General features: G+C 41.6%; 1 protein-coding gene across 18 annotated transcripts in view; it reads right to left on the reverse strand.

Annotated features, from left to right (window-relative positions):
• Positions 1-20,991, reverse strand: part of PGBD2 (piggyBac transposable element derived 2) — a 31,915-nt gene extending 10,924 nt beyond the window's left edge. The window contains exons 1-7 of one of the 18 annotated variants that reach the window (XM_087443390.1): positions 20,611-20,973; positions 17,137-17,178; positions 16,443-16,606; positions 15,934-15,997; positions 15,692-15,744; positions 15,566-15,607; positions 15,084-15,189 (exon numbers count right to left, since the gene is read on the reverse strand). The gene's annotated coding sequence lies outside the window, so the exon portion shown is untranslated. Of the gene's footprint in view, positions 1-14,408; positions 15,052-15,083; positions 15,190-15,565; positions 16,607-17,111; positions 17,179-20,610 lie in introns of those variants that run through there. The other 17 variants (XM_087443394.1, XM_087443389.1, XM_087443386.1 and 14 more) reach the window with 17 other exon arrangements.
• Positions 20,992-25,162: the final 4,171 nt, after the last annotated feature.

Raw genomic sequence — 25,162 nt, forward strand, 5'->3', positions numbered from 1 at the left:
AATGAACATTCTATTTGACAACAGCATAATATACATTCTTCTCAAGCATATATGCAACATTTTCTAAGATAGATAATATGTTAGGCCACAAAACAAGTCTTACCAAATTCAAAAGGACTAAAATCAGACCAAGTGTCTTTTCTGGCCACAACAGTATGAAAGAGAACTCAATGACAGGAGGAAAACTCATGAATATATGGAAATTAAACAACACTCTCATGAACAGCCAATGGATCAAAGAAGAAATGAAGGAGGAAATAAAAAACTATCTTGAGAGAAATAAAAATAGAAACAACATACCAAAACATACGGGATACAGCAAAAGCAGTTCTAAGAAATTTATAGCTATAAACACATAAAGAAAATAGAAAGATCTCAAATTTAAAAAACTAACTTTACACCTCAGGGAACTAGAAAAAGAAGAATAAACCAAGTCCAAACTTAGCAGAAGAAAAGAAAAAAAAGATTAGAGCAAAAATAAATAGAGAACAGAAAACCAATAAAAAAGATCAAACTAAGAACTGGTTCTTTGAAAAGATGAACAAAATTGACAAACCTCTAGCTAGACTAGCCAAGAAAAAAAGAGGACCCAAATCAACAAAATTACAAATGAGAGAGGAGACATTATAACTGATACTACAAAAACACAAAGGGACACAGAGGCTACTATGAGCAATTATATGGCACCAAACTGGACAACCTAGGAGAAATGGATAAACTCTCAGAACATACATAACCTACCAAGACTGAATCAGGAGAAACAGAAAATTTGAACAGTCCAATTACAAGTAAGGTGATGGAATCAGTAATCAAAAATCTCCCAATAAAAAAAAAAAAAAAGTCCAGAACCAGATGGATTCTCTAGTGAATTTACCAAACATTTAAAGAAGAATTAAATGTCAATCCTTCTCAAACTCTTCCAAAAAATCAAAGAGAAAAGAACATCCTCGAACTCATTTTACAAGATCAGCATTACCCTGATACCAAAGCCAAATAAGCATATCACAAGAAAACTACACACCAATATCCCTGATGAATATAGATGCAAAAATTCTCAACAAAAACTAGCACACCAAATTTGGCAGCACATTAAAAGGACCATACACCATGATCAAGTGGGATTCATCCCTGGGCTACAAGGATGGGTCAACATATGTAAATCAATAAAAGTTATAAATCACATTAATAGAGTGAAAGATAAAAATCATATGATCATCTCAAAAGATGCAGAAAAAGTATTTGACAAAATTCAACATCCTTCATGATAAAAATTATCAACAAATTAGGTATTGAAGAAACATACCTCAACATAATAAAGGCCATATATGACAACTCACAGCTAACATCATTCTCAATGGTGAAGGCTGAAAGTTTTTCCTCTAAGATCAGGAGGAAGACAAGGATACCCACTTGTAACACTCCTATTCAATACAGTATTGGAAGTCCCAGTTAGAGCAAGAGGTCAAGAAAAAGAAACAAAAGGCATCAGAATTTGAAAGAAAGAAGTAAAATTGTCTCTACTTGCAGATGACATGATTTTAAATATAGAAAACCCTAAAGAGACAAAAAACTGTTAGCACTAATTAATGAGTTCACTAAAGGTGCAGGATACAAAATCAACATAAAAAAATCAGTAATGTTTCTATACACTAACAACAAATTATCTGAAAAAGAAATAATGACAATTTTCCGATTTGCAATAGCATCAAACAATAAAATACTTAGGAATAATTTAACCAAAAAAGTGAAAGATCTCTATATTGAAAACTACAAGACATTGATGAAAGAAACTGGAGAAGACTAAAGTAAACTGAAAGATATCCCATGTTCATGGCTTCGAACAACTAATATCATTACAATATCCAAGCTACCCAAAGCCATCTATAGATTCAATGCAATCTCTATCAAGATTCCAATGGCATTATTTATAGAAGTAATAAAAACCATCCTAAAATTCATATGGGGCCACAAAAGACCCTGAATAGCCAAAGCAATCATGAGAAAGAAGAACAAAGCTGGAGGCATCAAAATTATTTGATTTCAAACTACATTATAAAGTTATACTAATCAAAACAGTATGGTACTCGCACATAGACCACTGGAACAAAATCAAAAGACCAGAAAAAAATCCATGCATATACAATCAACAAATATTTGACAAGTGAGCCAAGAACACTCAATGGAGAAAAGAGAATCTCTTCAACAAATGGTGCTGAGAAAATTGGATATTCACATGTAAAAGAATGAAACTAGACCTCTTTCTTACACCACTCAAAAAACTTAACTCAATAATTCAAAAGGGATTAAAGACTTAAATGTAAGACCAGAAATCATAAAACTAGAAGAAAACATATAGGAAAAGCTCCTTGACATTTATTATTATATGCCAATAATTATCTTGGCAATTATTTTTGGATAAGACATTTAAAACACAAGCAACAAAAGCAAATATCAACAAGGGGAACTACATCAAACTAAAATGCTTCTGCACAATAAAAGAAACAATCAAAAAAATGAAAATGCATACTACAGAATGGAAGAAAATAGTTGCAAACCATATAGTGGATAAGAGGTTAATATCCAAAATATATAAAGAACTCATACAACTCAACAACAAAAGAACAAACAAGCCACTTTAAAAATGGGCAAAGGACCTGAATAGACATTTTTCCAAAGAAGATATTCAAATGGCCAACAGGGGCATGAAAGCATGCTCAACATCATTAATCATCAAGGAAATGCAAATCAAAACCACGATGAGATTTTACCTCACACCTATTAGAATGGGTATCATCAAGAAAACAAGAGATAACAAATGATGGCAAGGATGTGGAGAAAAGGGAATTCTGGTGCACTGTTAGTGGAACTATAAACTGGTACAGCCACTACAAAAAACAGTATGGAGGTTCCTCAAAAAATTAAAGATAGAACTATCATACGATCCACCTATTCCCCCTGGGAATAGATCTAAAGGAAAGAAAAACACTGTCAAGGAGATATCTGCACTCCCATGTTAATAGCAGCATTATTTACAATAGCCATGACACGGAAACAATCTAAGTTTCCATTGACAAATAAATGGATAAAGAAAGTGTGGTAATAGGGGCCAGCCCCATGGCCTAGTGGTTAAGTTCTGCACGCTCTGCTTCAGTGGCCCAGGTTCGGTTCCCAGGTGTGGACCTATACCACTCATCCATGGCCATGCTGCGGCAGTGACCCACATACAAAATACAGAAAGACTGGCACAGATGTTAGCTCGGGGAAAATCTTCCTCAAGCAAAAAGAGAAAGATTGGCAACAGATGTTAGCTCAGGGCAACTCTTCCTCAGCAAAAAAGAAGTGTGGTCTATATATAACTGAATGTTATTCAGCCATAAACAAGAAGGAAATCCTGCCATTTGCCAACATGCATGGACCTTGAGTGCGTTCTGCTAAGTGAAATAGTTAGACAGAGAAAGACAAAAAGTGTAGGATCTCACTTATATGTGGAATCTAAAAAAAACAAAACAAAACAAAACCCAAACATAGAAAAAGAGATCAGAGTTGTGGTTACCAGAGACAGGGGGTGGAGGGAGGGGAAATTAGATGAAGGTGGCCAAAAGGTTCAAATGCCCACTTATAAGATAAGTACTGGGGAAGTAATGCACAACATGATGACTATAGTTAACACTGCTATATGGTATATTTGAAAGTTGCTAGAGAGTAAATCCTAAAAGTTCTCAGTCCGAGGGAGAAAAGCGTTTTTCCTTGTAACTATATTGGGAGATGGATGTTAACTAAACTTACTATAGCAATCAATCCACAATATATGTACTTCAAGTCATTCTGTGGTACTTTAAACTTACACAGAGCAGTATATCAGTTCCATCTCAATAAAACTGAAAATAAATAAAAAGCCATCTTCAAAACAATATGAAAGTTTTATAGAGTTCTTACTCACTCTTGACCTACCCCTTCCCCAGCACTACAGCAATCTTAGTCTTGAGTAGGTGGAAGCCAAGTTCCCAGTTCTCTCCTCAAACCAGAGGGAGCAGAGCAAACCTTATTTGCAAATTATTGTGTATTTCTGTTCTAAGCTGCCCTGAGGATACCTGAAAGACTGATAACACACGTGTCCCTGTTTCGCATAACTGGGAACAGACATGGGAAAAGCGCCAGGTACTACTAGTAAAAGGCATGAGGTATAATATAAATCCACAGGTATCTGGAGCAAGAGATTACAGGTGGAGACTTATAATAGACCATCTAGGGCCCAAAGGAGAAGCTCAGATGAGACTATTTGGGAATATAGGACATTCCAAAGCAGCCATGTAGATGGGAGAATTTAATAAACCACACGCAAGCCCAGGAAAGACACATGCTCTGAAAATTCCTGAGAAGACCTTGAACTTTCACCTTGGGCTAATCACAAGATTAGGTGGTGTAGCGGTTAATTCACATGCTCCGCTTCAGCAGCCCGGGGTTCGCAGGTTCAGATCCCAGGCGCGGACCGATGCACCACTTGTCAAGCCATGCTGTGGCGGCATCCCATATAAAGTGGAGAAGGATGGGCATGGATGTTGGCCCAGGGCCAGTCTTCCTCAGCAAAAAAGAAGAGGATTGGCAACAGATGTTAGCTCAGGGCTGATCTTCCTCACAAAAAGAAAACGAGTATCCTAAAGCAACATTACCTCAATAAGAAAACAATAAACCAAAATCAAAAAAACAATCCTAGCTAAGTGATGAAGGAGTGCCCCAACAAAGAGCAAATATGCAAAGACGGGGAGAAGTAGCTGTTCTTTTTTGTTTTTTTCAGTGTTTTGTTTCAGCTCCTGGCATTCAAGGGAATCTCTGTCAAGAAATTAGCTGAACATGAACTATAGCAAGACTCCTCAGTGATCACACATGACAAGATATAGTCTTGGTAAAAAATAGTCTGGAAAAGTCTGAAAACAAAGGGACTACTAGAGCCTTCAACCATAAAAAAAAAAGCAAACCCTGGGAGAGGGGAAAAAAATCTGATTTCCAGAGTTACCACATTATAATAGAAAAATGCATAATTTTCAACAAAAACAAACAAAACAAGAAAGTATGGCTCATTCGAAGGAACAAAATAGACAGAACCAACTCTGAGGAAGCCTAGACATCATACATACCAGACAAAGACTTTAAAATAACTGTCTTAAATATGCTCAGAGAGTTAATGGAAAACATAGACAAAAAACGAAAGGAAACAGGCAAACAATATATGAACAAATCTGAAATGAAAAATTCATAAGAAAAGTTCAATAGCAGAGTTGAGCAAGTAGAAAAAAGAACTGAACACAGGACTATTAAAATTATCAACTCTTACAAACAGAAATAAAATATATGAAGAAAAGTGAACAGAGCCTAAGAACCTTGTGGGACACCAGCAGGTGTACCAACATACACATTTTGGGAATCAGAAGGAAAAGAGAAAGGAGCACAGAGATTATTTGAAAAAGTAATAGCCAAAAATTTTCCAAATTTGAGGGAAGACATGTATCTACAAATCCAAGAAACTCAATGAACTTGAAGTAGGAGAATCTCAAAGACATCCACTCTAAGACACATTGTAATCAAACTGCCAAAAGCCCAAGCAAGAATCTTGAAAGCAGGAAGAGAGAAGTAACTCATAAATACAAGCGATCTGCAATAAGGTCTTCAGCCAATTTCTTATCAGAAAGCTTGAAGGCCAGAAGAAAGTGATCTGCTCTATTTGAAGTGCTGAAAGAAAAAAACTGTCAACCAAGATTTCTATATTTAGCAATACAGTCCTTCAAAAATCAGAGAGAAATTTAGACATTCCCAGACAAATAAAAGTTGAGGGAATTCACTACCACTAGACCTGCAATACCAAATATGCTAAAGAGAGTCCTTCAGGTTGAAATGAAGGGATACAAAACAGTAACGCAAAGCCATACTCAAGAAAATATAAAGTTCACCAGTAAAGTAAATACACAGACTAATATAAAAAAAGTATTACTGTCGTTTTGTTTGTAACTCCACGTTTTATTTCTATAAGATTTAAAAGATAAAAGCAGAAAAAGATGATAAATTAAAGATCTAATTTGTGGCATCAGTAACATAAGGAGGACAAAAATTTGTAAGGGAAGTGTTTATGTATGCAAATGAAGTAAAGTTGGTATAAGCTAAAATTAGATAGTTACAACACTAGGATATTCTATGTAATACATAGTAACCACAAAAAAGATCTAAAGAATATGCATAAAGGAAATCAAAAGATGTCACTACAAAAAATTAACTAAACACAAATGTAGGCAGTAACGGAGAAAATGGGAGACAAAAAAGCTATAAGATATACAGAAAACAAACAGTAAAATGGAAAAAGTAAGTCTTTCCTTATCAGTAATTATTTTAAATGTAAATGATTAAACTATCCAATCAAAAGGCACATATGGGGGAAGTGATGTCAGCCAATGGTGGACTAGGTAGTTCCAGGCCCTGATTCCCCACAGAAATGCAAGTTAACAACAATATATGGACCAGAATACTTTTGTGAGAACTCTAGAGACAGCCTGTGACGGTGTAGTACCAGGCCAACAGAAAACCAAGATGGGACTCCATAGAAAAGGGTAGGAAAGTTCATGGCATTTTGCACACACATGCATCTCCCCCTACTCAGTGTAGGTAGGTGCAACTGGGGTAAATCTCCCATATGGGAGCTCCTCCCTTGGGATGGAAAACAAAAATGGATCGTGTGTCCAACATTCTGACTTGTCTAGGGGCTGCCTGAGGGACAGATTTCTGTCTCACCAGACTTGGAGCACTGATGGAAAAGGTGGCACAGTTTGGAAACCACTGAAAATGTAGCGGCTACAGCACACTAGAGCTGCAGAGATTCTGCAGTTCTACAGGCAGATGCCAGAGAGAGCAAGAGATCTCAAGCTCCTGAGAAGAAATGGGCAAGCAGCTTACAGAAACTGAGACAGTTAAAAGTACACACAAATACAGAGAAGACATCACCAGAAAATGTTGGAAACGTCCCAAACCTCTACATGGACTGACTGGTGAAGGTATTCCCCTGAACCAAGCAAGCCCATAAAGACTGGGAGAGGAGGTCACTTTTTCAAATGGTCAAATCTCAACAACAGATTACAAAGCATAGAATGAAACAGGAAAACACGGCCCAATCAAAGAAACAAAATAAAACTCCAGGAATGGATCCTAAAGAACGACTGAATTTCTTGACGAAGTATTCAATACAACTTCTTAAACATAGTCAATGAACTAGAAGAGAGTACTGATAGACAACTAAATAAAATCAGGAAATGCATGAACAACATGAGAACATCAACAAACAGACTTTAAAAAGGAACAAAACAGAAATTCTGGAGTAGAAAAGAACAATAACTGAGCCAGCATTACCCTGATATCAGAGCCAGACAAAGACACCACAAGAAAACTAAAGACCAATACCCTGGATGAATATTGATGCAAAAATCCAAACAAAATATTAGCAGAGTGAATTCAACAGCACATTAAAAGGATTATACACCACAACCAAGTGGGATTTATTTCTGGAATGCAAGGATAGTTCAACATGTGAAAAATCAACCAATGTAATATACCACATGAACAGAATGAAAGACAAAAACCATATGTTCCTATCAGTTAATGCAGAAAAAGTACTTGACAAGATTGAACACTCTTTCATGATAAAAGCACTTAATAAACTAGGAATAGAAGGAAACCACCTCAACATAAGAAAGCACATATATGAAAAAAAATCACAGCTAACATCACATGAAACAGTGAAAGACTGAAAGCTTTTTCTCTAAGAATGGCATCAAGAAAAGGATGCCCACTCTGGCCATTCTATTCAACACAGTACTAGAAGTCCTACCCAGAGCAATTAGGCAAGAAAAATAAATGAAAAGCATCCAAATTAGAAAGGAAGAAGTAGAATTATCTCTGTTTGCAGATAACATGATCTTATATGCAGAAATCCCTTACTGGTGGCTTAGCGGTTAAGTGCGTGCGCTCTGCTACTGGCGGCCTGGGTTCGGATCCCGGGTGCGCACAGACACACCGCTTCTCTGGCCATGCTGAGGCCGCATCTCACATACAGCAACTAGAAGGATGTGCAACTATGAGATACAACTATCTACTGGGGCTTTGGGGAAAGAAAAAAAGGAGGAGGATTGGCAATAGATGTTAGCTCAGAGCCGGTCTTCCTCAGCAAAAAGAGGAGGATTAGCACGGATGTTAGCTCAGGGCTGATCTCCCTCACACACACACACACACAAAAAGAAATCCCTAAAGATTCAAAAAGAAGAACTGTTAGAACTAATAAACAAATTCAGCAAAGTTGCAGAAAGCAAAATCAACACACAAAAATCAGTTGTATTTCTACACACTAACAATGAACAATCTGAAGTGAAAATTAAGAAAACAACTCTTTACCACAGCACTGAAAAGAATAAAATATTTAGACACAATTCTAAGCATGGAGATGAAAGTGTTGTACACAAAACTACAAAACATTAATAAAACCAATTAAAAAAAAAAACACAAAAAAGAGGCCAGACCAGTGGCATAGTGGTTAAGTACGTGCACTCCACTTCAGTGGAGGGTTCACAGGTTCAGATCCCAAGCATGGACCTATACACCACTTATCAAGCCATGGTGTGGTAGCATCCCACATACAAAATAGCAGAAGATTGCCACAGAGATTAGCTCAGTGACAATCTTCCATAAGCAAAAAGAGCAAGACTGGCAATAGATGTTAGCTCAGGGCCAATCTTCCTCACCAAAAAAAAAACAAAAAAATGGAAAGACATCTAATGTTCATGGATTGGAAGACTTAATTTTGCTAAGATGTCAATACTACCCAAAGTAATCTACAGATTCAACACAACCTCTATCAAAATTCCAATGGCATTTTTTGCAGAAATAAAAAAATCCATCCTAAAATTCATATGAAATATCAAGGGACCCCAAAGAGCCAAAACAATTTTGGAAAAGAAGAAGATTGGAGGACTCACACTTCCTCATTTCAATACACATTACAAAGCATCAGAAATCAAAACAGTGTGGTACGGGCATAAAGAAAAACATATAGACCCGTGAATTAGAATAGAGAGCCAGAAATAAACTCTCATGTATATGGTCAGGTAATCTTCAAAAAGGATGCCACAACCACTCAATACGGAAAGAACAGTCTAACAAATGATGTTGGAAAAACTGGATATTTACATGCAAAAGAATAAAGCTGGGCCCTTACCTTACACTATATACAAAAATTAACTCAAAAAGTATCAAAGACCCAAACAAAAGACTTAAAAATAAAATTCTTAGGAAAAAACAGGAAAAGATTCATGACATTGGATCTGGCAGATTCCTTGAATATGACACCAAAAGCACAGGCAACAAAAGCAAATATAGACAAATGGGACTACATCAAACTTAAAAGTGCATCCAAGGATACAATCAAAAGCATGAAGAGACAATTCCCCGAATGGGGAAAAATATTTGCAAATCATATATCTGATAAGGAGTTAAAATCTAGAATATATAGAGAACTCTCACCAACTTAAGAACAAAAACAAGTAACCCAGGCCCAGTGATGTCAGCATCACAGCAAAGTGAGCTCTCCCCTTAGACTCTCCTCCATAAGATACAATAAAAAGGACATTCATATACCAACAGAGGACATTCACACAACACAAAAGACGTCTGAGACACCTACACAGCCATACATCTGAAGGTGGAGGTGCTGCACTCCCCTGCAGGATGTGGAAGGAGGTAAAGGGATCTCCTCTCCCTCCCCAATGCCAGGTACCCCAGGCTCTGGACCTTGCACGTGTGGCTCGGGAACAGAGAGGGGAGGGATGGCCCTCCACAGGAATACTTTCACTTTCAAAGTTCCCTCACAGCCCATGGGAAAGCTTCACACGGAGGTGACTAAGCTATTACGGGGGTTGTCTTCATCAAGCCAGCACCACAGGAGAGCAGATAGTGAGGGCAGAGCTGCAATGGCCCCAAGATCATGCAGGCAAAAGAAAGTGCCCCTCCCCTGCCCAGTGCTCCAGCTCAGCCAGTTGCCCAGAGCACCTGTGCATATATTAGAAAAGCAGCAGCTGTACGCAAGTGAGCTGGGGTCGGAGGAGGCTCAGAATACACAACTCTTGACCCCCACCTACTGGCAGCAGGTAGAAGCTGCAACCAGATACGATCATTATGCAGAGGCACAAATCCACGCTGTCAAACAGTATGAAAAAATATATTAAATCTCCAGACCAGAAGAAAATGACAGGCACGCAGAAATCAATCCTGAAGGCACAAAAATTTATAATCTGAATACAGAGAATTCAAAATAGCTATCATAAAAAAACTCAAGCAGTTACAAGAAAATACAAATAAGCAGTTTGGTGAAATCAGGAACTTCTTCACAAAAGAGACTGAAACCATAAAGAAAACAAATCAGAAATGTTGGAGATGAAAAACACAATGGATTAGACAAAGAAAAATCTGGAGGAGCTGATATTATGGAGAAGAGAATCAGCAGTCTGGAGGACAGAAATATAGAAATGTTTCAGATGGAGGAGGAGAGAGAACTAAAAGCAAAAAGACATGAAGAAATTCTCTGAGAAATATCTGACTCAATTAGGAAATGCAACATAAGGATTATAGGTATTCCAGAGCGAAAAGAGAAGGAAAATGGAGCAGAAAGCTTGTTCAAAGAAATAATAGCTGAGAACTTCCCAAATCTGGGGAAGGAGCTGGAATGCAAGTGAAAGAAGCCAAGAGAACTCCTAACTATATGAAGGTAAAAAGACCTTCCCCAAGACATCTAGTAGTAAGGCTGGCAAAAGTCAATGACAAAAAATATTAAGGGCAGCAAGGCAGGAGAAAATAACTTACAAACGAACCCCTATCATGTTCTCAGCAGATTTCTCAGCAGAAACCCTTCAGGCTAGGAGAGCTGTATGATATATTCAAAATTCTGAAAAACAAAAACTTGCAGCCAAGAATACTCGATCCAGCGAAAATGTCCTTCAGATATGATGGAGAAATAAAAACTTTCGCAGATAAACAAAAGCTAAGGGAGTTCATCCCCACAAGACCCCCCAAGAAGAAATGCTCAAGAAGGCCCTCACACCTGAGAAAAAAAAAAAAGGTGGGGTTACAAAGCCTTGAGCAAGGAGATAAATAGGTAGACAAAGTCACAAAATTGTAGCTCTCTATCAGAACAGGTTAGCAAACAATTATAACATTAAAGATAAAGGGAAGGAAAACATCAAAAATAAATATAACCTCATCCTTTTAACCACGAAGTCACAGCACAAGATGGAATAAGTTGTAACAATAATAACTTAGAAGAGGAAGAGGAAGGGGATGGAATCGGCTTAGTGTAAGGAAATAACAGGCTATCAGAAAATGGACTATCTCATCTATGAGATTTTTTAATACAAACTTCATGGTAACCACTAAACCAACAATCAGAACAGAGACACAAATAATAAATAAATAGAAAACTAAGAAAACCATCATAGAGAACTACTAAACTGAATCGGTAGTCCAAAATACTTGGGATGAGAAACAAGGGAAACGCAGAACTGGAAAACGAGTGATAAAATTAGCAGCATTAAGCCCTCATATATCAACTTATCACTCTAAATGGAAATGGATTGAATTCTCCAATCAAAATACACAGAGTGGCAGGATCAATCAGAAAACATGACCCAACAATATGCTGCCTCCAAAAAACACGTCTCAGTTCTAAAGACAAACAAAGGCTCAGAGTAAAGAGATGGAAGACAATACTCCACGCAAATGGCAAACAAAAGAAAACAGATGTTGCCGTGCTTATATCAGACAGCGCACACTTCAAGATAAAAAAGTTAATGAGAGACAAAGAGGGGCAGTATATTATGATAAAAGGGAAATCGCACCAAGAGAACATAACAATAAGAATATATATGCACCTAACACAGGAACAACAAAGTAGATAAAGGAACTATTAAGAAACCTAAAGGGAGAGATGCACAGCAACACAATAATAGTAGGGGGCCTCAACAGCCCACTTACATCAATGGATAGACTATCCAGACAAACAGTTAACAAGGAAATAGTGGATTTAAATGAAATGCTAGATCAGATGGGCTTAACAGTTACATTCCATACCAAAACAGCAGAATACACATAGGCACATGAAAAATGTTCAACATCACTAATCATCAGGGAAATGCAAATCAAAACTACACTAAGATATCACCTTACACCCATTAGAATGGCTATAATCACCAAGACAGAAAATAACAAATGTTGGAGAGGTTGTGGAGAAAAGGAAACCCTCATACACTGCTGGTGGGAATGCAAACTGGTGCAGCCACCATTGAAAACAGTATGGAGATTCCTCAAAAAATTAAAACTAGAAATACAATATGACCCAGCTATCCCACCACTGGGTATTTACCCAAAGAACTTGAAATCAATAATTCAAAGAGACTTATGCACCCTTATGTTCACTGCAGCATTATTCACAATAGCCAAGATGTGGAAGCAACCCAAGTGCCCATCAACTGACGAATGGATAAAGAAGATGTGGTGTATGGGCCGGCCCTGTGGCTTAGCGGTCAAGTGTGCGTGCTCCGCTCCTGGCGGCCCGGGTTCAAATCCCGGGCGTGCACCAATGCACCACTTCTCTGGCCATGCTGAGGCCACGTCCCACATACAGCAACTAGAAGGATGTGCAGCTATGACATACAACTACTGGGGCTTTGGGGGAAAAAATAAATAAATAAATAAATAAATAAAAAGAAGATGTGGTGTATATATACACCGGAATACTACTCAGCCATAGAAAAAGACAAAATTGTCCCATTCACAATGACATGGATGGACCTTGGGGGTATTATGTTAAGTGAAATAAGCCAGAAAGAGAAAGACAAACACCATATGATTTCACTGATGTGGAAGATAAACTAACACATGGACAGAGGTAACAGTTCAGTGGTTACCAAGGGGAAGGGGGTTGGGGGGTTGGGCACAAGGGGTGAAGGGACGCATTTATATGGTGACTGACAAATAATAACGTACAACTGAAATTTCACAATGTTACAAACTATTATGACCTTGATAAAAAAAAAAGTAACCCATTTCAAAAACTGTACAAGAACCTAAATTAACATTTCTCCAAAGAAGATATACAAATGGCCAATAAACATATGAAATGATGCTCAACATCACTAATCATTAGAGAAATGTAAATCAATACCACAATGAGATATCACCTTACACCCATTAGGATGACCACTATCAGAAAAACAGAAAATAAGAAATGTTGGTGAGGATGTGGAAGAACTACAGCTCTTGTGCACTGCTGATGGGAATGTAAAATGGTGTAACCAGTCTGGTGGTTCCTCAAAAACTTAAAAATAGAACTACTGTATGATCCAGTAATCCCACTTGTGGGCATATAACCAAAACAATTGAAAGCAGGGTCTCAAAGAGACATCCATGTTCACAGCAGCACTACTGACAATAGACAAGAGGTGGGAGCAACCCTAATATCCATGTATAGATGAATGGATAAAGAAAATGTGGCATATACCTACAATGGAATATTATTCAGCCTTAAAAAGGGAGGAAATCTTGTCATATGTTACAACATGGATGAAACTTGAGAACATTATGCTAAATGAAATAAACCAGTCACAAAAAGACGAATACTGTATGATTCCACTTACACGGAGTATCTAAAGTATTTAAATTCATAGAAACAGAAGATAGAATGGTGTTTGCTAGGAGTAGGTGGAGGAGGAAATGGGGAGTTACTGATTAATGGATATAGTTTCAGTTCTGCAAGATCAAGTTCTGGAGATTGCACAACAATATGAGTATACTTAACACTACTGAAATGTACACTTAAAAGTGGTTAAGATGGGGCCCCCAGAGGCGTGGTGGTTAGGTTTGTGTGCTCCACTTTGGCGGCCCAGGGATGGTGGGTTTGGACCAACAGACCACTCCTCAAGCCATGCTGTGGCAGCATCCCATATACAAAGCAGACGGAGACTGGCACAGATGTTAGCTCAGAAGCAATGTTCCTCCAGCAAACAGAGCAAGATTGGCAACAGATGTTAGCTCAGGACCAATCTTCCTCACAAAAAAAAAAAAAAATTGGTTAAGATGATAAATTTTATTTTATTTATATTTATTTTATGTGTTTTTACAATTAAAAATAACATAAAACAAGACAAAAAACAGAAAAACTATCAGAGAAAAACAGGGTCACTTCACAGAGGAAAAAGTTTTGACTCACCAGAAAGATACAATAATTTTAAACTTCATGCATCTAATAACATAACTTCAAAATACAGTAAAAATTAACAGAACTATAGAAACTGACAAATCCATCATAGTAGTGACAGATTACGACATACCTCTTTCAGTGATTACTGATCAAGTGGACACGTCTGATCCACACTAAATAGAGAGAGACGGGAGTGACGGCAGCAGGACAGTGGGACAGGAAGTGCCCACTTGCATCTCCCTGCACCAGCAACGCTCTAGCAGCCAACCACGGAGAAAGGTGTCTTTGTGGGAGCTCTGGGATCCAAGAAGGAGGGTGCAAAACCCCATCGAACCCCAAGACCAAGGAGAGCTGCTTCAAAAAGGCAGACCTGCACCCTGGTGGCAAGCTCAGCCAACGTGGTTCCGCCTGCAAACTGAGAGCAGCCCTGACTCCTGAAGGACTCAGCTCCAGGCCGGCCTGGCCATGATGCTACAACCAGTCCCATCTGCCAAGGGACCCAGGAGGAGTCACGCTGTCCATACCCCTGGTAACAGAACCGAATCCTTGGACCAGACTACGGATCCTAAAGTAGCCCTGTGACCTGACTCTAATCCTGCTCTCAGGCCTGCTCACCCAGGGACCCAGCAACAGCCATTCATGCCCCTGGTAGCAGGCCTGCCGACCTCAGTGCCGGCTGTGGAACCTGAAGTGGCCCTGACACTTTGTTTCAGCCCCACTCTGCCTCAGTCTAGAGGAAGTCCCGCCTTCCCAGGAAACCAATGGGAGACACGTCCATCTGAGCCCCAGTAGCAGGCCTGCTGACCTTAGTCCCAGCTGTGGACGCTGAAGCAGCCCTGTGACCGGCTCCCGCCCTGCTCAAGTGGGGTCCCAGAGGCAGTCTCGTCCACCTGGGGATCCGCCAGGAACATCTGCACACAAAAAGCATTAACCATAAAGAAAATGATTGATAAATTCTACCACATTTAAATTAAGAACTTTCTGTTCATCAGAAAAAAGTCTTAAGTGGGAAAAGTTATTTGCAACAAACATAAGGGCTTAGTATCTAGAATACATACAGAATCTATGATATAGAAGGAAATCCCAAAAGCAATTAAGAAAAACAAATAACCCAACAGGAAAACTGGCAAAAGGATATTAGGAGGCACTTCTCAAAAGAAATACAAACAGCAAACAGACATGAAAAGACACTCAATCTCATTACCATCAAGAAATGAAAAGTAAAACTACAATAAGATATCATTTCACATATATCAGGTTGGCAAAAATTTTAAAGGCAGGCATTACCAAGTGCTGGAGAGGACAACCAGTAATGCAAGAGGCCATACACTGCTGAAAGAAGTGGAAACAGTGCGTTAGTAACTACTCAAGTTGAACTCCCCTTCCACCCAGCAGTCCACCCCAAGTATTTACCCTAGAGCAAGAGTCCTCAGCCTTGGCACTGGCATTTGGGGCTGGACAGTTCTCTGGTGTGTGGAAGGGTTGGAGGAAGGGGTGGGGAGGGTGTCCTGTGCAATGCAGGATGTTTAGCAGCATGCCTGGCCTCTACGCACTAGAGACAGTAGCACCCCACCTCCCAGTTATGACAACCAAAAGCGTCTCCTTTCCTCCTCTCACCCCGATACCTCCCCAACACCATTTGAGAACTACTATACCTGTGTACCAGGAGACTGGCACCAGAATATCCACTACAGCGCTGTTTATCTACAGTAGCAAAAACTAGAGACAGCCAAAATGGCCATCAATAGAAAGGATACAGTGGAATACAACAGAAAAAGAGAATGAAGAACTTCAGCCACATGCACCACTGAACACATCTCAAAAATATACTGAGCAAAAAAACTCAGAAAACTTGCTACGTGATTTCATTTTATCAGAACCAAAAAGTCAAACAAAACTAAAATATATACATATAATCTGGAGATACGTACATACACATGGTAAAACTATAAAAGAAAAGCAAAGAATGATTAAGAGGAACTTCAGGATTGTGGTTACCTTTGAAGAGAAAAGATGCAATTAAGGCAGACACACAGGGGACTTCTAACGTTTTGATAAGGTTCTATTTCTTAAACTGACACAATATTCAAAGTTGTTTCATAATTCTTTAAAAACTGTTCCTATGCATTTTATATATTTTTGAATGCATATTTGGCACACTCACACATGCACACAGAAAAGCACAGGGATACTTGCACACAAATGAGCAAATACTATCAAGCTGATCCACTCAGCATCCCTTGGGAAGACTGCCGTCTGCAGTGATGAGGGAGTGGCAAGCAGAAGGCGTTCGTCTGCAGTGTTCCAAAACACAAATATCTTGCGCCACTAAAGGAAGAAAATTAGAATACAGTCATCTCTCCACTCTACAGTCTCATGAAGAATCTCCTTATATAATCTTTATGAAATTGTTTACCTGAATTTTCTCAAAGCCCAGCCAGCCCATGTCCCAGCTTGTCCAGATGGCACCTCTAACCACACACCTCCTCCTCTGGTTCACTTGACATTGCACTTACATTCCCCTACAGCTTGTAAGAAAAGCTCATTGCCCAACCAGACCACAAGATCCAGGCATTATGGAAACGAGTCCCCACAGGCCCTCAGTGAATCAGAGTATGTGACAATGACCTCTGTGGGGCTCCCACCTTCACTCTCTTCTGACCTTCCTTGGCACTCAGACAGGCTAGCTGCAGAAGCCAGGTGTCTGAAATGCAGGAGAAAGACCTTGGTCCTTCAGCAACCTCCCCTGCCAATCACAAGTCTGCTGCCCGGCAAGAATGTGGACTATGGAGCCATCAGTGACAAGCTATGCAACTATGGGCAAGTCACTTACCTTCTCTGGGCCCTCATCTCCTCACCTGTAAAACAGCATCTTCATGGTACTGACTCTCGTAGGGTTGCTGTGAGGACAAGAGTCAATGCATGTGAAACACACACAACAGACCTGGCTCTACAAGTGTTAGCTATCATTTCAGATCCACAATCCCTTACCCACAATTTTCAGAAGTCAAAAATGCTGTGAAAAATGAACAATTTTTCAAAATTTGGCAACAAACTCTGGCAGTAAAGTCAGAAATGATCTGAGGCTCTTTATAATCTCTATTTATATTATTTACTGTAGATATCAATACATCTTGCTGCAAAAATTCTATGTTTGATTAAAGGGTGCTTCAGTATGACTCTGACAAAATTCAAACATTCTTTTTCCTCGTGTCTGGCCAGGTTTGGGTCAGAGGCCTGTGTTACCACTTCACAGTCACCCTTACCCTCAGCAGTTCATCTCATCATCTTTTCCTCTGTTGTGCCCTAGGCTGTCCCTCATCCACTAACTTTCAGTGACAGCCCTCAACCAGTCATTATGACACTAGCCTATCCTCACAGCCTGAGCAGAACCTCCCTGGGTCACAACCCCACAAGCCCTGAAATAAGGTCAAGGCCACTCACAGCCTGGTCCCCAGCCTTCCCCTGACCAGCCGCTGCCTCAGCTCCGGCCACCCCATGACCCGTAATGTCGTTCTCCAAGCCCAGGCTTCCTCTATCACAGGTTTCACCTTGATTACTGCATGTTGACCCCCAGCACATGCCCTCTGATGGCAGGACGGGTGTAGAATTTATTCAGCTTTGTATCCCCAGAAGACAACATGGCTCCTGGCATGCAATAGGCACCCAATAAATATTTGCTGAACTGAACAACTCATGTTGCAGAGCAAATGGCCACAGTCCAGGGAACCCCATCTACCTCATCCTGCAGCAGGCCTTCATTTTCACCTTCACTTTTTGGCTTTGAGATAGCTATTTAGAATAGAACTAAGAACTCTTGATATATGATTGACACTAACCAAAATATCTTCCTAAAGATTCTCTGAAACCCTGCATAGGAAATGTCTGTCAATGGAGAGTCAATTAATACAGCAGATTCAACCAGGATGGAAGGAGTAGCTAGGCAGGAAGGGCAGCAAAAGCCATTTCTCCCTTTCAGTGGTCCTTGGGCTATGCTCCCCAGGCCCTCCATCCCTTCTGGTGTGCCCCTCCATCCTTCCTGCCCTGCCTAAAAGAACCAACAGAGGAATGGGACAAGAGTAAGCAAGCAAATTCCTACAGGCTAAGCAAATTCCCAAAGGGAGTGATGTCCAGATAGAGGCTGCTGGGCAGCTATATTAAGTACCCCATCACTTCTTCATTCACTTGGCAAACATCCTAAGTGTCTACTAGGTGCCAAGCATGTATGTAAAAAATTGCCACTGTAACAGGGTTACCAAAGAGAGGAGAGATCAGGACCCACAAAACAGCACCCAGACCTAGTCAGGGAGGTCACAGAATGCTTCCCTAAGGAAGGGAAGACGAGACAGAGATCTGCAGGAAGCGTAAGAATTCCCTAAGTGGGCAGGAAACAGAATCCCAGGAGAGGGAACAACAAATGAGGGGGAAAGCAAAGCCAGTCAGGCTAGAGTAGGGAACCCAAGGAAGAAGGGGTACAAGAAGAGGCTGGACCAGCACTGCAGGGCCTTGAAGGCACTGTTAAGGAGACTTGTCTTTATCCTAAAGCAAAAGGAAATTAAAAAAGATTACAGGCAGTGCATGACACAATCAAGTTTGTATCAACAAGCTTATTCGGACTGTGGTGTGGACAACTGAGTGAGAGCACCAAAGCAGGCACAGGGAGATAGGAAGGCAGGATGGTGGTGCCTACAGAGAAAAATGGGCCGGCCCAGGGGGGATTCAAACAGTAAACCAACAAGTCTGAGTTGACTGAGGGGTAGGTGAAGGGCTGATCTTGGGGTTCAGGCTAAGTGGCTGGGGTAGGGTGGTGCCATTCACAGAGGCTGGGAGCACAAGAAGGGGACCACATGTGGGCAAGTTTGAGCTGTGTCTGCAGATACTGAGAAGGAAATGCTTTTGAGATGACCCGGAAATGCTTTTGAGATAACCCAGAAATGCATCAGGTAGGCCACAAGTTCTGCGAGTCTGGGACAGAGAAATGACCTGGGCTGGAGTCATAAACGAGTGAGATTCCTGAGCATTCATGGAATGCTCAAAGCTGCAAGAATCCTAGAAACCACAAGAGATCACCAAGGAGGAAGCCCAGACTGAAAGAGAAGATGGCCAAGGACGATGTCTTCAGAGATCTAAAGGCAGAAGGAGGTCGGCCTGAGAGGGGGGAGAACAAGGAGAGGCTGAGCAAGTGGCCAGGGCCAGTGGGTCACAGAGAGTGACCTCCTGTGCCAAAGCCGCCCAGAGGCCCAGCTGGACATTCTCAACAGGCCCTGGCACCCAGGAAGAAAAGACTCTTTGATTTGAAACCTGGCGCTCCCAGGACCACTCTGAAGGGTCTTGGGGGCGAGGAGGGGGAAGGGGGCCTCTACTGCTCAAAATGTAAATTTTTCCAATGAGACACTACAACTAAATGCAACTAAATCCTAACTTGCATCCTATACTACAAAAAAGAAATAGGTGAGACTACCAGACAAATCTGAATAAGATTTGTATATGTTAGTGTCCTGGTTTTGCTAATTGTTCTGTTAAATAAGATATTAACATTTGAGGAACCAGGTAAGTAGAATGTGGGAATTCTCTGTCCAATTTTTTTACAGTTTTTTAATTCTGAAATTATTTCAAAATGATTTTTCAAATAAGACACTTTGTAAATACCTCAAAACGGAGCAGAGTGTAAAACGGCTCAAGAAAGAAAGGCCTTTGTGATATATAGGCCCCCCTCCCTTCTTCTCTTCCTCATCTCAATATCAAAGGAAAGTGAGGAAAACGGGAAAACAAACACCCTCCGGAACCTCAGCGATCCCAGAAGCAGGCAGAAACGCCAGAAATGCCCTGCACCCAGCGCACCCCCAGCGGAGCCTCTCCCAAAGGGGCGTGGCGGGGGATCCGCACTGCCACACAGCCTGCCCCGGCCCCAACTCCGCCCACAGCCCTTCCTCTCAACCGGCCCCGCCCCCGACTCGGCCCACCGGTCCGGGCCGCTCGGCTCTCCGTATATCTGCATTAGCGCGGCCCGCCGCAGCCTGGCCCCCTGGCCTCGTCCCCTGCCCCGCCCAAAGGCTCCCGCCCCCGGTCCCACCCCATCCCCGCTAACTCCGGGCTGAGCCCGCCTCGGCCCCCGCCCCGTGTCCCCGCCCCGCAGCAGAAGCGCCCCCTGCGGCCCTCGGAGCTGGGCGTCCGGAGGCCCATTGTCCCTGTCCAGGTCCCGCCTGCCCACCGTCCACGCGCGGCTTTAAGAGCCAATGCCTAGGGCACCGTTGAGAAAACGCAACGCCAGGCCCCGCCGCTCCCGCACCCGAGCTGGGCCGGGTCGGTGGCGCGAGCTGGACGACGCCTACCTGCTGTGGTCGGGCCCGAGCTGTGCGGATCTGAGCTGGACACCCGGCACAACGCTGTGCCTGGAACCCCGCTTCCCCGCCGGCGTCGGACGTCGCGGCCGCGCAACGTGCGGCACGAGAGCGCTCGGCTTGCCTCGGCCCGCCTACCGCACCCCGCCCAGGCCACGCCCCCCACCCGAGCGACCATCGAGACGCCAGGACCTCCACCGAGCCTAGAGGGAACCCAGAAGTGCCTCGGGTGCAGGGGCCAGCAGGGCAGAAATATCCCCCCCCTTCTTGGCACCTCAACTCAACCTGCTACCATGCATGGTAGCCTAGACGCTTTACTCGCTCTTCCTGGGGAAGGTACGAAGCCTTTCTCTCTAGCAGGGTGGTTCCCTAGTGAGGCCCCAGATCAATAGCTGCTTCACCTGGGAACTTGATAGAAATGCAAATCCTGGGGCTCCACCCCAGACCTACTGAATCAGAAACTCTGAGGGCAGGTCCAACAATAGAAGTGATTCTGGTGCAAACTAACATTTGAAAACCATCTGCTCTGTGGCAGGGTTTCTCAACTTCTGCACTCTGAACTCTTTGGCCTGGATAATTCGTTGTTGTAGGGGCCTGTCCTGTACATTTGTCGACACAAAATAACCAATAACCATTGTATAGATAAGAGAAATAAGGTGAGTTTACTTGAGCCAGAGTGAGAAGTATAACCTGGGAAGGCTTTAGAAAGGGTTCCAGAGAAGCGTGGTTTTCAGTACAGTCATATCTTTTTAGAACAAAGAACATAATATTAAACACACCCAGGATACATTTTTATCACAATTTCAAAGAGATATTCAATTGAAAATTTGTAAGTCAACGTGCCCATGATGTCAGAAAAGGGACTAATCCAGGCGTTACCAATGTCGGGGGAAGAGGGAGAATCTCCCTCTGCCCTTTCCCTTAAGGTTCTTCTGGCTGGCCAAATAATCAACAAGACAGGTTAGCAGGAGAAAATAATACCAAGTTTAATAACATGTATACATGGGAGAAGCTCAGAAATGAGCAACTCATCCCTCTGTCTAAGCTGCTTGCTTAAGTATTGCAGCTAAAGGCGAGGAGCGTGTTGGGGGTGGGTAGTGGCCTGGGACTTCAGAGGGCAGGAGGACAATTCTTTTCGGGGTCATCTATAGATAATGTGGTCAGTGAGAGACAGAGTTTTTGATAAAAGGGGCTTGGTGCCCCTCCCATTGTAACATCTATTTTACATTATCTTTATAGCCATCATGATAGAAGATCTGTTCCAGGAAGGAGCCACCATGTCAAATTCTTTAGGCAGTTAGTGGGGGAGGTCAAATGTCCTTCAGAGAAAACAATCAAGGTAAAGAGATATATTTCAGGGTGGCCAAATCTTGATCTCCCACACCAATAAGACATTACCAGTAAGGCGTAGGAGGGGAAGCATGCATTCTTATCTTAAAGGAGTGTATTCTTTACTTTAATGGTTAAGGAGATGTACAACATGTTTTATAGGCCATAAGTCAAGCTTTTTGTTCAAGCCAAATCAGTTTTTGTTACTGCACAAAAGGCACAATCTGCTCGCCGCTTTGAGACAAAAACCAATCGGCAAGAGGCAAGATGATGGAAAAGAAAGAGCAGTTTATTACAGCTTGCTAACAAGGGGGACGATGGCCAACTAACATCTCAAAGAACGATCTTAAGGGGGCACAAATTCTTACAGCAGTTATATAGGCCAGTGGGCTTTATGGGAGGGGGTTAGGAATGTTGATCTTCTGGTGTTAGTGACTGGGAGTGTCACACCAGATCTTTCAGTTTTCTTTGATGATGGCTATCAGCATAGAGTCTCTGTTCAGGGGTCATCACATTCCTAAGGAACTCAAAAGAACAAAGTTATCTTATCATATCATGGCTGGGAGGTACGTTCACAAGCAGGGGTCATAAAATCTACAGAGCAGTTAGATCTCGTGGAGGGTGCATATCCAGCTGGGTTAGTTTGTCAGAGGTCATTCAAAGTTACAAAGTTACAATATTCTTTTCTACAATATCACTTCCCTTATGAAACCAGCAAACAGTTAGCCATTGATGATTAAGCAGCTAGTAACTATGAGGAATCAGAATTGGCCACCTCAAAATGTGTTTCTGCCTGACTGACACTTTGGCCTCCACCCCCACTGACTGACAAGGGGAGTTTGGGATGGGAGGCCTGCCCCCGGAACAGGCCATCACCATAGACATCTCCGGGTATCTGGGTGGGTCTGTGCTAAGCCCATTCTTAGTTCTGGTTACCCTTTATAAGAGATATTTACATTTGTAAAGAAAATCTCCATTTGTAAAGGTGTCTTCTTCCCTGTACCAGGAAGAAGAGGGGGATGGCCTTACCTAGAAACTTATCAGAACAGAAAGCAAGGACTTAAATCTGTATGATAAACTTACCCATTGTTAACTGTGCTGTTTAGGCAATATGCTATCTGACTCCCACTAGGTTCCTATAGGTAACATACCCCTGGAGCCGGGCTTACCATGGTCATAGGTGTTTGAGCTATTTTTTTCAGGAATTGAACCCCTTGTCCACTTCAGGCCAGATTGAGACCACCCACCCAACTGGGCCCACACAGACATATGTCTGATAAGCAACCTTTTGACAGCAAGAAGTTGGAACTCTACCTCGGAACATGCTAAGGCTGGAATTCTGTGAACGTGCATTCTATGAAGTGGCATGAAGCCTGACTACACTTGCACAGATCATCATCATCACTACCTCATCTCTCCTCACCTCTGATCATTTCAGACCACCTTGCCCCAACCCCATCAATATCCCTGAGTCCCGATTTTCAGGGAAGTGGATTTGAGATTCCTTCTCCCATTTCCACACTTGGCTGTGTAGGATCCCAAAAAGGAAACCCCAACTCCAGTCTCGGGAAGGCGCGGACCCACAGACACAGAAGACCGAGCTTGATGCAAACGCAAGAGGTTTATTAAGCAGAGCTCCGGGTCGACACGTATCTCTCGCAGGAGACAGAGGAGTCGACCCCGGACCTTAAAGGGCAAATTCTTATATAGGGTTTGGAAGCACAAAGCGGGAAAAGGTTGGCGCGGTCTTACATGATTGGCTAATTTAAAACATTTAAACAGTTACATTTTATGGCGCGAATTGCTATGGCGCGAAGCGATTATCAGGTTACACACACGTGTCCCCATCTGGACCCCCTCCACCCCGACCCTCCCAAACTTATCCCTCTGGAGCACTCTCTTGTTCTCAATTTTTCCCCGAACAGTTTAGGGTGGGTCTTTCATGAATAGAGTCAGTCAGGATCGATAAACGTTCCCTCCTATACCAGGAATCCTTAGGGCGTGGAGGTGCCTGTCTCTAAGGTAGTAACTTTTTAATTTTTAATACAATTTTACTTCCTTCAGCTGCCTTGTGATTAATAAACACTCTTTCTCTTCAATCTTGTCGTCTCAGTGATTGGCTTTCTGGGCAGCAGGCAAAAACAGACCTGGTGTGGTGACAATTACATCAACCTTGTTTTGAGCCAGTATCAATTTCCCCCCTTTGCTGTTTAATCCCTCAGTCTTGAGGGATATCCTGTTGGTCCATATTATTGAATCAGTCTCTTAGTAAGACGGTAATGCAGGTGGGCTCCCAAAATTAGGCCTATATTGTGGAAGCAAGTAACCAGGTAATTAATAAGACAAAAAGGAAAACTAAGTTAGTGGTGGGAGCAAATTATAAACCAGTTTCTGAGTCCAGGGGACAGCCAGTCAAAAAGATTTCTAGATGTCAGAATCAAAGCGTCTTTTGCGGTTTGAAATGTCTCTGATGATGTCTTCGGGTCTTCAGGTACCTTTCTGAGTGGCTTACACAGCAACAGATATGAATCTCTCTTAAGTTTATATCAAGTCCACCAGCTTCAGTTTGCAAGGGTTCAGGAAAAAAGGGCAAGTTCGGTTCTTAATGATTCCAAATGAAAATGATGGAAAAAAATTGAAAACATTAGTTTGGGGATTTGTAGCCAGATATTTCAGGAGACTAGAAGAATTCAGGATCCAGTCCAGTTAACAGATATAAAACAGAAACCTCAAAGACAATTATCAGAACTAAAACCTAATACCCATGAATGTGTACTATAGTTTTTATTGAAATATATGTTTCCCTCTAAAATCACCCTCATTTTATAAAAGATAGCCAAATTAAAACTAACTGGTTTGTAAAATAAGTTTAGTTTCAATAAACCTGGCCCAATTATTTACATAAGTACAGCAATAAAGCCATTGATCATATAGGCTCTTTTAAATCTGCTTTGCTGGAACTCTTTATAAGGAATCTCAATTTGAACTCTAAAGGCCTCTCGAGGCCAGGAAAGCCAAGCCAAGGACTTTTTCATCAGACTTTGCCTGCAATACCTACAGATTTGGGTGAATTCCTCTCTTCTTGTGGTCCCCCAAAATATTTTGAGTTTCCTTGCACCTGCTAGGTAAATGAAATTCCTTACTAACCCAGGTAAGATTGCTTGGAACTCTGAATGTAAGGTACCAGGCCAATATTTCCACATGGCTTTGTTCC

Source organism: Ceratotherium simum, chromosome 18 (genome assembly GCF_057802395.1).
Source record: "Ceratotherium simum simum isolate JZ-2026a chromosome 18, ASM5780239v1, whole genome shotgun sequence".
Lineage (NCBI taxonomy): Eukaryota > Metazoa > Chordata > Mammalia > Perissodactyla > Rhinocerotidae > Ceratotherium > Ceratotherium simum.